The sequence below is a fragment of the Hypanus sabinus genome, chromosome 4 (genome assembly GCF_030144855.1).
Source record: "Hypanus sabinus isolate sHypSab1 chromosome 4, sHypSab1.hap1, whole genome shotgun sequence".
NCBI classification, from domain to species: domain Eukaryota; kingdom Metazoa; phylum Chordata; class Chondrichthyes; order Myliobatiformes; family Dasyatidae; genus Hypanus; species Hypanus sabinus.
In genome coordinates, this window is record NC_082709.1 from 42,523,585 (window position 1) to 42,537,343 (window position 13,759).

Sequence of the window (13,759 nt, forward strand, 5' to 3'; positions counted from 1 at the left end):
CTGCCTACCCTCCCTCACACATTGTTTACTAGCTTTCTCTATTTGTGAACTAACCTCCTCTCCCCTAGTCTCTTCAAATTGATTCTCACCCCCCAACCATTCTAGTTTAAAGTCTCCCCGGTAGCCTTAGCAAATCTCCCTGTCAGGATATTGGTCCCCCTAGGATTCAAGTGTAACCCGTCCTTTTTGTACAGGTCACACCTGACCCAAAAGAGGTCCCAATGATCCAGAAACTTGAATCCCTGCCCCCTGCTCCAATCCCTCAGCCACGCATTTATCCTCCACCTCATTCCATTCCTACTCTCACTGTCGCGTGGCACAGGCAGTAATCCCGAGATTACTACCTTTGCGGTCCTTCTTCTCAACTGCCTTCTAACTGCCTATATTCTCTTTTCAGGACTTCTTCACTTTTCCTACCTACGTCATTGGTATTTATCAGAGAATGTATATAATCTGAAATTCTTACTCTTTGCAGATCCACAAAAAAGAGGAAAATCCCAAAAGAATGAATGACTGAAAAAGGTTAGAACCCCAAAACCCTCTCCCCCTCCCCCATGCAAGCAACCTCCACCCCAACCCCCCCCCCCATTTCAGCAGAAAGGATCAGCGCCCGCCAGTTCGACATGCCACAGGCTCTCTGTCACACTAATAAGGGACAGAGAGAGGTCTCCCATTTCACACCAAACGTGGAGACTGACAAACAGTCACTGCTAAGGTGCCACAGTCTGCCACATTGCTTTTATTCCAAGATTCTCCTTTTCAAGAATCGGGAGAAAACTCTCCCCACCAAGAGAAAGAAAGTGAAAAAGACCAATCGCTCAAATATCGCACGTTTGACCTCCATCCGCACGTCCACCACCACAAAATCCTGATGTTCCTTTCCCTGCTACAGCTTAGTCCGCGGCCCCAGCCTGAAATTGGTCATCCACGGGGCTCCACAGGGCTACACTCCAGCGTCTTTCACGCCTTTAAAGTGATTTGGGGATTTAGCAAATGACTTGGGCCATCAGTCTTTGGGTCTGAGTATAAATTGAATTTAACTTGGAGTGCAACTCGGACAATGGGTTCCTAAAAGTTGTAAATCCAAGCCCAAACAATGCTGATTAAAATTCATTTGGATGTCTGTGGTGTGGGTGCAAAGTTGGAAGTGTTAATTTTGTGTGTAGTTTCAAAGAAAGCATTGTGGATACATTGTAAATGTGGAATTGTCCTTCGATGTTTAGAACATAAAATATCCAGACCCACGATGGGCCAGTGAGAGCCTTTGACCAAATGTGTCTCCACAGGAAGTCTGCTGTACTTTGTTTTATCAAATAAAGAAACTGCTTTGTATCTACCAGTATTTTTCTCCGGTTACTTCATTTACATAACAACATTTGGCATCAGGAGTAGGATACCTTCGTGCAGCCCATCTGTCAGGATGGCACCTACTGAGGTCAGGCAACATCAGGTTGAGAACCCTGATGATCCGAGCCAGCCCATGACTCTGAATACAACCATTCATAAGCCCTTCACCCCTGGGGAGAACGGAGCATTTTGTCAGAAATGCCCTCACTTATGGGAATATGGAATTCTGGCACAAGCTCAAGGAAATGCTTGAAATTCACCAGATGCACCCCAGACAACCGATATGCCTTCGGGGTGGTACATGATTATCTGCTGGCTTGGACAGGATGAGGATTTATAACCTCAACGGGGGCAGGTATTCATTATGAGCAGCTAATTCAACAACTGCTGGAAGCAGTGAGTCTGCCAGCCTAGGTGGCAGTAATTAAAGTAAAAGCTCACCAGAAAGTAAGGAATGAAATGAGTAGACCAACATTAATGCGAAGAAGGCAGCAGAGGAACAAGAGGCAACTGAAGTTGGAAGTGTGCAGGAAAAAATGACAGAAGCCAGTTTCGTAAAATTATATGAAAATATGGAGGCAGAAGGAGAAATGGAGGAGAAAGGGAGGGACTAGCTGGGAGCTGGACACACAGGGAGGAAGAAGTTGTGGTAACACCACCAGGTATTGGGCAGGTACTACTGAAATTACACCATGGAATGATGCATCAGGGAAGGCAGAGCATGCTCACAATCCTCTGGCAGGATTGGTGGTGACCAGGGCTGGGCAGGGATGCTGAAGAATTCTGCCGCCATTGTATCATTAGTGCCCAGTATAACCCTGGAAAGGGCATAAACTGGCAAATGAGCCACAGCTAAGGGGACCCTGAGGAACCTCACGGGGCCCCTACCAAAAACCAGGGGAAAAAGCTACAGTCTAGTAATCATGGATCATTTCACCCAGTGGGTACAGGCTTTCCCAACAAGGGACTGCACTGCAACACTACTGCACGGAATCTCGTTCAGGAAATCCTGACCAGATGGGAACCCGGGTTCAGCTGGACTCGGATCGGGGAGCACACTTCTACCTGTACTTTTCCGTGGTGACTTCATTCACGCAACAACACACGCCACACCTGTAGAACATCAAAAACAGCCGGTCAGTCGGTGAGATCCAAGAGCGGGAACTCATCGCCATGATAAAACCTCAGCTTGAATGCTGTTGCAGATCAGGGACCTTGATAGAACTCCAGCCACCTCGAAAAGGGAGAAAGGAGGCATTACAGAGAGGAACATAAGATGTTTCCACAGATGAGCTTGAAGAAGCAGCCACTTGGCTCCATCTTAGCTAAGGGAATACCTTATTAAATGCCTTCTAGAACTATCTCACTATAGCAATTTCACCTTTATCCATAACCCATGTTACTTCATCAACATCCTCCAATAAACCCACACAGAATGCTGGGGGAGCTCAGCAGGCTGGGCAGCATCTAGCAAAACAGTGCAGTCGTGTTTCGGGCTGACCCCAAGACGCTTTGGCAAAAAAAAGCTGAGGAGGGAGGGCTGAAGTAAAGAGCTGGGAAATTGATTGGTGAAGGAGATAGAGGGCTGGAGAAGGGGGGAGTTTGATAGAAGAGGGCAGAAGGCCACAGAAAAAAGAAAACAGGGGAGGAGGGAGAGCCAGAGGGAGGCGATGGGTGGGCAAGGAGATAAGGTGAAGGAGGGAAAAGGAGAGGGTGGGGGTGGCAATTACTGGAAGTTCGAAAAATCAATGTTCATGCCATCACGTTGGAGGCTACCCAAATAGAATATAAAGTGTTGTTCCTCCAACCTAAGTGTAGCCTTGTCACGACAGTGGAGGAGGCCATGGATAGACGTATCGGAATGGGAATGGGTATGGGAAATGGTACTTAAATGGGTGGGCACTGGGAGATCCTGCTTTTTCTGGTGAATGGAGCATAGGTACTCCGTGAAGCACTCTCCCAATCTACATCAGGTCTCACTGATATACAGGAGGCCATACTGAGAGCACCGGACACATAGAATTATGTGCTGGACATGGAGGCCGGTGGGCTGGTAGGTGAGAGCAAGAGGAACCCTATCCCTGGTAGGGTGGCAGGAGGATGAGGTGAGAGCAGACATGCGTGAAATAGAAGAGGTGTGTTTGACGGCAGCGTTGACAGTGGATAATTTGGTCAAATGTGATTTCACATTCACAAAACCACATTAATTGTGCCTGATAATGTTGATCTTTACTAAATACACTGTTATGCATGAAGTATAAGCATCTGTGCTTACCTCAGATCAGTGGTTCAGACCCTCAATCGTGCAATGATAAATTATGAGGTTATGTTTCAGTGACCCTAGTTACATCATTCAGAACACATTTCCTGAGCCCCTTCTATGCATCTTAAAGTGAAGAAAGCCTTACAACTTTATAATTATCCAATTTGCCCCTATAGCCATTGTAAAGAATTGACAAGATTGCTACTTATATCTGTTCAATGTTCTTTGAGCCTAGACCTGATTAACCCTAGTACATTACAGCCACCATATTCAAAGGAGTATTGTGGGGAAAGGTAAATGGAGCTTTTCAAAAATGTACTTGCCATTTAAGTGTTCTTAAGTCTGTATGCATATTTTAACTTTAAATAAACACCCAGGAATTTTTTTATAATTTTTGTTTAACTTTTGTACGTGGGTGTCAAACAGAAGTTGCTCCAGGGCAGGCTCGAAGAGGAAGTTTAGCTTAGGACAGGCAGGCATTAACTTTGCAGAAGCAAAACATCTGCATTAAGATTTACAGCTATTTTTACTCTTGAATCTTTCTAAAATAGTTGCAAACCACAGCCAGCTGCTACTTTTGAATTAAACCTTTTTTGCTAATGCAGAGATTTCAGTATTCTATATGGCAACATTTTCTTCTTAGTAATTATAGATTCATGACAGTGCAGCTCTCCTTATTTTTAGAACACAGCAATAAAGTGATAAATTTACAAAAATTGTCATGAGATAAAGCATGACATCTTTTTTGGTGTCCTGCTGTTGTATCACAAGTGCGATGAAACTGGAACATTTTCCACTCGGTGCAATGAGATATGTTAAGCAATATATTTTCATTTGGTTTAGGCAGTGGATTTGTAGGGTTACCTGAGGGTAAGCAAGTTCATTTCCAGCAAAGAAAATTACTATATATAAAAAACTCATCTACCATCATTGGGTCTGAATCCTGCAGCTTCTCCTCTGCTTGAGATTATATATACCTTCAATTTATTTTTGGAAATTAGTAAGGAAGATATTTAGTGCAAGAAAAAGAGTCTGAATTGATTATCTTATTATATAACTATCATAATGAACCTTTGAAAAGTTACCTTGACATTTAAGGCGAACAAAGACTAAATTTTATTACCTTTTGCAGTGTGATAATTTGTCTGTTAATTCAATTAGGATTAAATCAAATCATATTTCCTGAATATTATAATATTGTGGTCTACAATTATTTCAAGTAATACCTTAATGTGTTACTATAATAATGAGTGGAAGTGCATAGCTTAGAAACTGCTGACTGACAGATCATTTACATTCAAATAGCTTTTTTGGAATACTAAAGGTGTGACCAAATTCCAAGTGATGCCACAGAGAGTCAAATATTCCAATTGCAATAACACAGAGATATGCAACATTATGTGCTGTGGTGATGAAACCACTAAACCGGGGGTCGGCAACCCGCGGCTCCGGAGCCACATGTGGCTCTTTTACGTCTGTGCTGCGGCTCCCTGTTGCTTTGAGAAATAATTGGTTGTGGCGACCCTTTTCCTGGCACATCCGAACCGACTCACAATTAGATAGCCTACGGGGGTTTGCGAGCACAGAGCTTTGGAGCCTCTGCGCCATGGGGGCAGGTTGAGGGAGGCTTAAAAGTGAGGCTGAAGATTTCGAATAAAGTTTTTTCCTTCGACTGCAGTTACCGACTCCGTGTCATAATTTTAGCGCTGCGTGTAGCACACCGCTACATGGTCAGTATTTAATTAAAATGTATTTTATGTTGGTTTGTTAGTTTTTGAATTGTAAATCTAAATTTGAAGATTATGGTGATCTTGTACAATCTAAATAAGACGTTGTGGCGGGCGACCCATTTCCTGACACATCCGAACCGGCTCACAATTAGCCAGCGTTCAGGCTAAGGGAGATAGCCTACGGGGGTTTGTGAGTACGTGTCTTTTGCAGCATCCGCGCCCATGGGGGGCGGGTTGAGGGAGGCTTAAAAGCAAGGCTGTTTAGTTCGAATAAAGCTATCTTTGACTGCAGTTTACTGACTGCCTGTAGCACACCGCTACAACGTGTTTTTATCGCTGGCTGTCCAGAGGGGAGGTGCTGAAACGCTTTGTCGCGTGTCTGGAAGAAGTGAAAACTTTCGCGGGCAGCAAAGGGCTCACCTTTCCTGAGCTGGAACAGCCAGATTGGCTGGAAAAGCTACACTTCATGGTAGACATGACAGCGCACCTGAACACGCTGAACACAGCTCTTCAGGGGTAAGGACGTACAGCCCTGCACATGTTGGAGGATGTTTTGGCATTCGAGCGCAAGTTGACGTTGCTTGCCAGAGATTTACAGAAAGGCACATTGTCTCACTTCCCCAATTTGAGAGAGTTCAAACAAGGTCACGACTTGATAAATTCGGAGTATTTACATTCTGCAATCATCGCAATGCAAACATCGTTTGGGAAACGCTTCTGTGAGTTCAGAGAGGAAAAAAACACATTATCCTTCCCGGTCACTCCCCTAAGCATCGATCCATCCCTACTGAATACGACTGCATTGTCAGGTGTGAGTCAACCTGAACAAGGATGATAAATATTTTAATTGCCTATTATTTTGCGTATATTCATATGTTTTCATTGTTCAGTGAAATAGTCCTTTTATTTTTCAGGTTGACAGCTGGCTGACGTTATTTTTGGTTTGCTGCTGGCGGCAAATTTAAGTTTGGCGTTTTTCATAAATACAAGAAGGACTCAAATAGACATTGAGTATTTTACTTAAAAGTAACCTTCAACCCAACGTCTTTTTTTCGGAGGTCAAAATGTTTTTGTTGCATGCAGAAATGTAATTTCATTTTCTCTGCTGGAGTTCATCAATTTCATAAATGCAACACATTATAGTTTGTTTATACATAGCATAAAGGCAAAAAAAACGTTGTATGCAGTGTTATTTCATTTTAAATGTCAAACGGGTTTTGCGGCTCCCAGTGTTTTCTTTTCTGTGGGAAACGGGTCCAAGTGGCTCTTTCAGTGGTAAAGGTTGCTGACCCCTGCACTAAACTATCACAAAATTATATACACTAATCAAATGGCCAAAATGACAAATAGACATCAATAGAGCCAAGATTGGGGTCCAAATCAGAGACTTTTCCAAATGGTGAAATGCCATGGTACTGAAAATCCAAAGGGATGTAGGGATAAAATTCTGCTCTGTTCTGGGTGCTAAACATGGAATAATGTGTTGAACTTCCACTTCTAGAGTTCAATGTACTGTGAATTGATAAATGTGTCATACATTCTGTGCATACAATGATCTGCACTATATATATTTGCATATTGTGGGAGAAACAGAAAAAAACAGAATGGAATGCTGGTTTCTTCCTCTGAAAAGCTGGAATACAAGAGTTTTGAAGTTATTCTTTAACACAAAGTCCTGATCAGACACACTTCTGTGTCTAATCAGTGTTTAAAGAATAACTTCAATTATGATTTGTTCTTGACATCACACTTCAAGAAAATATCTAACCTTGGACAGAGGATGGTATTGATATGTAAAATCCCCTACAATTTAAGACCATTAGACCATAATACCATAAGACACTGGAGCAGAATTTGCCATTCAGCCCATTAATTTTGCTTCACCATTCAACCCATTTTCCGACACTATTCTCCTGCCTTCCAGCAACACTTAACCCCTTTGCCAAATCAAGAACCTATCTATTAAGGATTAAATTACAAAGAAAAATTATACAAACTATAGTTTTATTGAATATTTAAAAATTATTTAATCAAAATGTTCTGGGGAATTACTAGAATGTTTGAAAAAGAAAAAGCTAGTTGGATAGTTGAGAAATTTATGACTAGCAGGTTTAACTAAAATTAAATTTGAACCAATGCTTTCGGGAACAAATTAAGAAATAACACTTTTAATGTGCTGTAAAAAGTTTAGAACATTCTTCTGAAAACAGCAGTTGATGCTTGGTCAATTGACAATTTAAACTTGGAGATGATTGGGTTTTGTTTAACCCAGAGGCTTAATGAGAATACACAAAACTTGGTGTATGGAGATACAGCAGTGACCAACTCTTCACTTATGGGATAGTGAAACAAGTTCCAGGCTCAGATGGTCTACATGTGTTCCATTGTGCAGAAACCAGTGGTTTGTTTTTTAAAGCCAAATGCAACAATGCTGGAAGAGTTCCACAAGTGGTGTCCCATGAGAGGTCAGATATTAGTTTTAAGTAGTTTGGAAACTAAGTTAAGAAAACATTAAAGGATCAATCATGTTAAATATCAAACAGTGGCTACTAGTGGATTTACATTGAGAAAGGTCAGGATTTGTGCTTGTCCTCATTAGGCAGTGGCCAGTAACATGATGTGTATGTAACAGGGCAAGCTCGCAGCCTGGGCACCTGTGCTAACATCAGATAAACTTGAACTTACAGTCATAGAATAACAGAATGCTACAGAATGGAAACAGAAGTTTCAGCCCACCATGACAGTGCTGACCATCGAACATTAATCCTACCTCCATCCCACTTTTATTCTCCTGACATCCTCATCAACTCCCCCTGGATTCCACCACTCACCAACTTCCTAAGGACCAACTAAACTACTGACCCATTCATCTTTGGGATGTGGAAGGAAACCAGAGCACCTGGAGGAATTGCATTCACACTCCACACAGACAGAGGCTCAGCACAGGATTTAACCTTGGTTTCTGGTGCTCTAAGACAGTGGCTACACCTGCTGAGCTTCTGTGTTACCCATTTCTTTGCAGAAATCCTTAAGTCTGGCATTAGACTGCTGACTGCCCTTTACTATAATGATGGACTCCTCCTCCGGGGAGTTAACTGAGCACCATTAGCCAAGCCCTCAGGCTGCATTGAAATGAGCACCACACTAATCCTTGCATAAGTACAGTAGCCCCATTAAAGTCAAACAAAAGAAATGACTGTTGGAGAAGAGTAAGTAAAATGTTCTGTGTGGTTAAACTTATTTTTAATTGTGTTTGATAACATAGATTTTTATTTAGTTTTTTAACTATTCTTTTTGAATATTATTTTCACTTTTTTACAGTTCCCTGGAGTATCCCATCACTGTGTATAAGGAGTTTGTACATTCTCTTCTTGACTTCATGGATTTCCTCTGGATGCTCCAGTTTCTTCCCATATTTCAAAGACATACCAGTTGGTAGGTTTATTGATCATTGTAAATTGTCCTGTGGTTAGGTTAGGGTTAAAACAGGGGTTACTGGACAGTGCAACTTGAAGGGTCAGAAGGGCCTTTTCCATACTGTATCTCAATTAAATATATATATACCAGGCATTCACACACATTCAATTTCATCAACCTGAAATGTCACCTGTGACACTCTCTTCACAGATGCTGCTTGACTCACTGAGAACTCACAGCATTACTTGCATCATGGCCTGGTATTGAAACACTAATGCTCAGGAATGGAAACAACTACAGAAAGTGGTGGATGCAGCCCAGTCTATCACAGGCAAAGCCCTCCCAACCATTGAGAACATTTACAAGGAGTACCACCAGGAGAAAGCAGCATCTATTATCAAAGACCCCCACCATCCAGGCCATGACCTCTTCCCATTATTACTGTCAGCAAAGATGTATGGAACACCAGGTTCAAGAACAATTATTACTCTACAACTATCAGGTTCCTGAAATGGTGTTGATAAACTTCCACTAGTCCCAACTGATCCGAGACCCAGAGACACGCTTTCAAGGACTCTTTATAACTCATGTTCTCAGTATTATTTTTACTTGCACAGTTTGTCCTTTCCGTTATGCATTGGTATTGGTCAGTCTTTGTCTGGATATATGTAGCTCTTTGTAAAATTCTATTGTTTCATTTTTCCTGCAAATATCTGCATGTAAATGAATTTCAAGGTATATGGTAACAGATTTACTTTGAACTTTGAAATTTGAGCATTCTCTGTCAATATTTCAGATTTCCAGCAGCTGCAGACTTTTCCTTTTGGATCCAATCTCTACCGACCCATTTGTCAGCAGGCTGTGGCAGGAAACCAGTGCACCTGAAAGAAGCCCATGTAACCTCAGGGAGAATATGGACACTCCACACCGACTGTACCAGACCTCAGGAAGGAACCTCAATCTCCGGTGCCTGAAAGCAGTGCCACCATATCACCCATTTCTTTGCAGAAATCCTGAAGTTCAGCGTTAGGCTGCTTGTGCTGCTAATTTGACAGAGAGTGATCCATGGGGAAGGGGCTCATTGGATGTCAAAATCCTATGAGTGCAGTTGCCAGTTGTGTCAGGATAAGCATCATGCTGTAATCAGCGGCTCTGTACTGGACTGTTCCAATGAGCTGGCCTCCCATTGGAAAACTGTGCCTGGGACCATGATGGTAGGAAGAGTACACTTCAGTGACGGGCAGACTATTGTCATGAGGTCAGCAACTAATTGGCCCTTCTTTTTAGTGAACAGAATAAACCTCGATCACATTTCAATTTGCTCTTTTTTCAGCTCAGCAGAGATCATTGAACTCAAAGTACAGAGCAATGTTTAAAATCATAGTTATGAAAGAAAGCCATAGATACAGTGTGAATGAAACCTGCATCTGAATTCAAGCTGCGGCCTGCTACTTGAATGAAGTTCAATAAATCTCCTGGAAGAAACAAGCTCCACCCAGCTTCACTTTGAACCTGGGTACTTGAGAACCAGGTTAGCATGGATGCTTATGCATGCATAATAAATTATACCAAGGAATCAACGTTTTATTTATGGTAATAATTGAGAAGAGGTCTCACTAGCTTCATTGTGGTACTTTGAGGTTCAAAGGGAAGTAATTGCCCATAAGATTATTAATCTACTTTTTTGTAGTGAACTGATCAAAGACATCTATGAGTTACTCTTTTATTTGCATTTAAACCATTTCTTCCAGCTCCTTATCAAGGCTGAACTGCTGAAGGTGCATGCCGTGCCTTACATTATACTTCGGCTTAAGAGTGCTCCTTACTAATGTCAATGCATCTATTTATGCCCCACCATGAAGCCATTATGAAGAGATGCAAATATGCATGCTTTCTCATATCTGAATGTCAATGCAGAAAGGAGCAGATTTTTACTTTACCGATCTCCAGACATATTATTAATACTAACCTTCATAGTCTGGGCCACATAGAATTTCTATAATCACAGAAACTCAGTAAGCTAAAAGCCCACTCTAGTTAGAATAGTCAGAATCCTAAACTTAAAAAAACATCACAGATGATTAGTATCTATACTTTGACATGTTCCACACAGGAAGAAAAGGCACTATGGCCTAATTTAATTGGACAAATGGAGTTGCTGTCATTTAATGAGCTTATAAAGAAAAAAATGGAACATTTTCTTCGGGCTTTAACTAGACACATCTTTTAACTTCATCTGAGAAGAAAAATCGTGCCACAGAATTAATGCATGTGGAAATCATCTTAAATTGTGAACATTATTTCAGCCCTCAGTCACCAGTTGGCAGATCACAGGGAATGTAAAATTAAAGGTCTGCACTTGCTGTAAGCTGGACTCAAGCTCACATTATTGTACTTAAGGGGTTAAAGACAAGGCACTGGAATGCAATGAAATACCACACTTTCAACAACCTGATCATTTGTCCCCTCTGCTTATTTTAATCGGCTATTTCAGAAAATATGAAATACAAAGCAACAAATACTTGATATTATCAAGTTTCCCATCTGGCAGTACAGATCAAACTGAATAATGAATTTGTTAGGGTGTAAAGGAACTGCATAATTTGGATATGACATAGCTTGGTGCTTCAGCCGAGTTTGTTTTTAATTAAAAGAAGGTTGGTTATAAAAAAGCCTGTAGGTCATAACAGGGTCACACTGTGTTATGAGTTAGTTGAATTTGATTAACTCCAACAAATTCCACAAGCTCATGTAACTAGACATTTCAGAAATAACATGGTCAATTTGTTTCACGTCCAAAATGCCACATGTCTCCCCAAAGTAAAATAATCTGGAGCCACTTTACAAGAAGCAATTCATCATTGGGAATACTGAGTATTCTGGGGTGAGTCTCAAACAACTCGGTCTTCCACAGAGAAAAGCTTCCAGGTTTTAATTATGCTTTGGATGTCATACAATTCAGCAGATTTCCAGTCATTCCTAAATCAGAAACAGAATATGACACCCTTTATTAAAACAAGGAGGAATAAATTATTATAGCCCATAAACATTTATCACATGTCTCATATTTAACTATAAATATATGACTCTGCTGTACACTTTGAGAATAAAAAATAAGGGCAATTTACTTGATGATCGTCTGGCTGCTTTTCAAAGGTATCTTTAAACCTGCTTGTCATTTAAAAACATGACTAAGTGGCAGGAGGTGCTGAAATATAAGAAGGTAAACATTATTCTCGTAATGTTCCAGGGTAAGCTCAAATGCGACTCAATTAAAATCCTGTGCCATATAAAGCATATTAATTGATTTTAAAATTATAGGTACCACTCTTTTTAAAATTGATTTCTTCTAGTACAAAGAGAGACCTTTAATACAGATGAGATACTTATTAATAGCACTATGTTCAAAGCTCTCTCTCTCAAGTGAAGCTGGTGGATTAGACCAGGAAAAGGTCAATTTAGGTTTCCACATCTTGCATACTAATGGTCTGCAAAACAAGTCTGTGCAGCTTGTTTCTCTCCTGTGCCAAAAGGAGAAAAAATAAGCTCAGGCATTTTCAAGCACAGGGACAAGTTTAATTTTAAGGCATGTTTCACCTTTTAAGTCACTGATGTTTGTTTCATCTTTTCCCTCCACATCTCGTCATCTGTTTGTCATTGGCATGCAAGTTCCATGCGCCTGGGCAGCCCTCTGCAGCCAGGGACTCTCTGAAGTGATTACCTGGACAGGATTATGACACTGAATTGTGGGATCTTGCAGTGCCCAAACTGCATTTGTAATTTCTATATTGTTTCTTGGGACAGCCCCTGGTAATTAAAATTGCTTTATTAATATAGGTAATAATTAATATATTTTAATATGAATACATCCTGACCAATTGGACTCCAAAAGTATAAGAGTCAGGGCCACTAACAACACATTGTATTAGGATTACCATGTATGCAATCTAAACACACGCTGTCTACAATCTGTATTTCTTTCCACCAGATTTCTCAGGGCCAGTATGTGAATTTGATCTCATGAACATTGCTTTCCTCCTAGTTGGTGCTCCAAGATGGCATTAGCAATGTGCAGTGGTGTTTTGCAGACAGCTCGTGAAACTATTAGATATTCTACCAGATACACTCCTTTTCAACTATGCCTGTAATTCCCTTTAAAGAAACATACTTTTGAACAGTCTAAACGGGCTAGGGATTGTATGATCTCGCGAAGGACTCAGCAAATTTGACTCTCAGGAGTGCAGGTATAGGACTGTGGTGAACTATGTGCCTGTCGGGACACGCCCCTGCTGACTGCTCCTGTGGCTCCTCCCACAGGCCCCTGTATAAAGGAGGTCTGAGGCCTGACGCTCAGCCTCAGTCTCCAGGACATTGTATGATAGACACTCACTCCTGGTTCCTTCTTCCAGTCAATAAAAGCCGATATCTCGCCTTACATCTCAGTGTGAGTTATTGATGGTGCATCAAGGACCTTGAAGCAAACGAAGAGATGGCCAAGGTGCACGTCAAGCTAGATTAAAGTGCCAAGGCCCGAGAGTCCATTACTCCATGCCAGCTGAGCGCCCAACCGCCCTCGCCTGAGCCTCTCCTGTCTGTCTGAGTTTTGACCTGTCTCCCTCTCTTCTCGGTACTACCATTAGGCAGGAGGTGCAGGGATCTAGCGTCCCACACCGCCAGCCTCAGGAGCCCTGCAGCCATCGACCAGTTTCACTCACCTCAGCACTGAACTGAATCCACAGCCTATGGACTCATTTCAGGGACTCCGCAGCTCATGTTCTCAGCATTATTTGTTTAATCTTCATTATTTGCACAATTTGTCCTCTTTTGCACATTGGAAGCTTGTTGATCTTTGTTACCTTTCTCATTTTTGGCTTATTTCTTTGTTTTCCTGTCGGCCCCTGCAAGAAAACAGATTTGAACATTGTACATGATATACATAATTTGGTAATAAATGTACTTTGAACTTTCAACTTTCAAATTTGACTTTGTGACTATAGTCTTC